Below are 4120 nucleotides of genomic sequence, written 5' to 3' on the forward strand. Positions count from 1 at the left end.
CACAGCTGATTCAAAGTTACGGCCTTGATCTGAATGCAGTTCGTATGGCATACCAACTAGATGAAGAAATCACCAATAGCCAAAGCTAAAGTTGCAGCTTCCTGACTTGGTATTGCATATACCTCAGGCCACTTGGTGAAATAATCCATCACCACACAAATGTACCTGTTTCCAGCACGTGTTTGGGGCAAAGGACCAGCAATGTCAACAGCTACTCTTTCCATTGGTGCAACAACTTGATATAACTTCATTGCAGCACGTCCCTTGTACTCGGGTCCCCTTTTAGCTCATGTACTGCAGGTCATGCACCATTCTTTCACATCTTGCTTCATACCAATCCAGTAAAATCTCTGTCGTAGGTGACTCAATGTCGTCTTAACTCCGAGATGTCCTACTGTTAAACTATCATGGGATTGACGCAGTACAATTTCTCGCAACTTTCTCGGTATAACCGTTTGCCAGGTCGTCACTTTCCCATCTCCGGAGAAGAATACCATCTTCAAGCTTCAATTGGTCCCATTGTGCCCAATAGTTCTTTGTCATAGGGCTTAGTCCAGACACCTTCTCCCAAGCAGGGCGCAAAACACTTGCTTTTAGAAAATCAATTATTGGCTTCAAATCTTCATCTTTCTCCTGCTCTGCTTTAATATCTATACTTGGTTCCACTTCACCATCATCAACTCCTTCAGTTACTTTGAGTTCAGCTTGATGTCACTTGGTTAGTTCAACCTCTCTTTTATAGCAATGTCTGCAGTCATTTTTGCAGGGTCTTGGGCTCAGTCCATCGGCATTTCCATGAGATTGTCCTTCTCTATATTCAATATCATAATTATACTGGTCTATCTTTCCGATATAACGTGCCAGTTGTCCCTCTGGGTTCTTTAATGATCTGAACCAGCGTTATGCAGCATGGTCTGTCCTGATGGTAAACCTAGCCCCATAGAGGTAAGGATGGAAATATGTCAGACTTTTTACTATAGCAAGGAGTTCCCTCCGTGTTACACAGTAGTTCCTCTCTGGTCTACTCAAAACCCTACTGAAGTAGGCCACCACATGTTCGCTTTCACCCACTTTCTGAGACAACATTCCTCCAATTCCGACATTACTAGCATCTCAATCCAGTGTGTACGGTATTGAGGGATCTGGAAGCTTTAGAAGTGGAGCTGAGGCCAATTTTTTACCTAAGAGACTACACAGAAGAAAAAGACAGTATGATGAAAGTTCTGACGATGAAACTACTTGTGACCCAAAACAGCACACTACAGATATATTCTTCAGTACGCTAGTTGATAGTATACTAATGCAAATTCAAGATTGATTCAGTAATAATGAATCGCTTCAAATTCTTTCAGTGTTTAGTATAGCTCCGATGAAAACTTAAAGCAAGCATCAAAGGATTTTCATTTGTCATTCAAAGACATTGGTCCTGAAATCATAGACGAATTAAAAATTCTAGAAAAACATTCTGAAAGAAAAGAACTATACTGAAATACAAACCATAAAGCTATTAAGGTTTTTGTTAATTGCGGATATGATGCAGTTTTTCCAAACATTGTTGTAGCTCTCCGAGTTTACCTAACTTTGCCAGTTACAGTGGCTAGTGCTGAATGCTCTTTCAGTAAAGTGAAATTAATAAAATGATATTTGCGATCAACAATAAGTCAAGACCGTCTCAGTTTCTTGGCTGTCTTGTCAATTGGGAGACAGGAAGCAAGACATTGCAATTTCGAAAACTTCATAGAAGATTGGGCCAGTGAAAGGGCAAGAAAATTACATTTTACTTGAATTTTGTGGGTACATTTTCTTTTTCACTGTTGTTATTGTATATGCTTCTTTTTTATGTTTGAAAACTGTGTAGGTCTTTAGTAAAATTGAGTTTCAGTGCATCATGCATGGTTATATATTTTTTATCTCTAATCTCCTCCTCTCTCTCTCATGCACATATATATATATATATATATATAATTTCATGTACATTGTAAAGGGGGGCATCATTAATTCGTGCACCCGGGCCCTTGTACTGTAATACCGGCCGTGGAAAAATTACAAACAAAATGTCACACTGCACTGTAGTGCAACCCAAGAAATAATGCAAAAAAATTAGAAGCAAATATTCAATATAAAACAAATTAATTTTTTCTTCAGTAAATATAGTTCATCACACATGTACTAAAAATAGCAAGACAAAGAAGTTCTGTTCAAGTAATACAAAACTCATAACTAAAATCTTTCAAGGAATTGTTTCAGTGACATAATCAGAGCTGATCAGCCTCAGAACAACAATTCTGAGCTGGTAATGGTCCAGATTTTGTAATCAAAAGTGGGCTAATGTATTTCATTCTTGATTTCATAAACACAATATGAGGGCAGAATCTAGCTGGACTTCCCTAACTTCTTCTTCGGAAAAGCATATAGTTTAGTGTACAGTAAGACTTTTTTTTGCTTGGCTTGTTATATGAATCTAATGTCTTTAATTGCTCAGAAGAATTATTTTAACCTCTTAAACAGGTTATTTATTGCATTAGACCAAATATTTACTTATCAGGATTGGGGCCGTGCTTATACCTTTGTTATGTACATATTGTTACGACAGCGAAGTCACTTGACGCTGTTGGTGCGTGCGTGATGAGTTTCTCGAATGATTGGGGAAGTCCGAAGTTGTTCGAGATGCCCTCTTCGTTAGTATATAAGCCTGGCAGGGAAAGCCAGCAGAGACAGATAAATGAATGAAGAAAAAGAAGTAGTTACTTTGAGTTCCGTGTAATTTATGATTCTGTTAGTTTCTAGCTAGTGAGCCGTAAATTGTGTGTTTGGCACTCGTCAGAGCAAAGTTATTGAGATTGTGAATAGCTGTGATTTATAGCGTGTATGATAAAAGTTGTTAAGTTTAAAGTGACGAGAAACGTATTGATTGTGGAACTACTATGTACTAAAAGTTTGTATCGAGGAAGAATAAACTGATTTAATTGAGAAAGGACTTGTATCACTGAAGATCCTCGGTGGGGGTTCTACCGGAAACAAACAAACAAGCAGATAGGTAACAAATTGGTGTCAGAGAGCGAGACGGAAAAGAAAAAAAAATGGAAACGAGAAATGGCAAATCAAACTACAACTTAGCAGATTTGATGGAAGCAATACAAGAACAGAAAAAGAAACAAGAATAACGAGAAAAGAAACAAGAAGAGAATCTACAGCAGTGGTTGAAGGAAAAAGAAAATAAACAAGAAGAGAGATTATAGCAGTGGTTGGAGGAAAAAGAAAATAAACAAGAAGAGGGATTACAGCAGTGGTGGGAGGAGGAAGAAAATAAACAAGAAGAGAGACTACAGCAGTGGCAAGAAAACCAGCACTAGTGGCAACTGGAACAAGAAAGGAAACAGGAAGTCTCCAACAATTGAGGGAACGTCAACAACAGTGGCAAGAAGAACAAGAAGAGAGAGTGCAATATTAAGTACAAATGAAAAATATTAGTAAATTTCAAAGTGAATTAAATACATTAAAGGACAATTTACTGTCTTTCACACAGGGATGATATATTAGCCATGGACCTAAATAATCCCCAGACAACAGGAAGCCCCTCCAGACCCTGCAGATAAACACTAATGCAGACATCTTCCAGATGTCACATTCTAGAAATGAGTGTCTGATGGGGGTGATCTAGTACGAAGGAAACCACAGGGATTCGATGGGAAGGCACCATGGGAAGCATATAGAACACAATTTGAGCTCCTATCAGAAACGAATGGATGGACAGAGGAGCAGAAAGTAGTGTACCTGGCAACGAACCTGAAGGGACAACCACTGGAAATACTTGGACAGTTATCAGCAGACGACAGGCACAACTATAGACCACTGGTAGCTGTTCTAGAAATCAGGTATGGAACTCAAAATCAGTCCGAAGTCTACAGGGCTAGGTTTAGGACTAGAGTCCGTGCTAAAGGGGAGAGCCTGCAAGAGCTGGCACAGGATTTGGAAAGTATGGCACACAAGACCTACTCAATTGTGTCTTCCGATGTCTTGAAGTTGTTGCTGAGGGATCAGTTTGTAGATTCCTTGGACAGTCTGTAGTCTCTCTTCTTGTTTCTTTTCTTTCTCCTCCAGCCACTGCTGTAGTCTCTTT

This window comes from Limulus polyphemus, unplaced genomic scaffold (genome assembly GCF_000517525.1).
Source record: "Limulus polyphemus unplaced genomic scaffold, Limulus_polyphemus-2.1.2 Scaffold8991, whole genome shotgun sequence".
Lineage (NCBI taxonomy): Eukaryota > Metazoa > Arthropoda > Merostomata > Xiphosura > Limulidae > Limulus > Limulus polyphemus.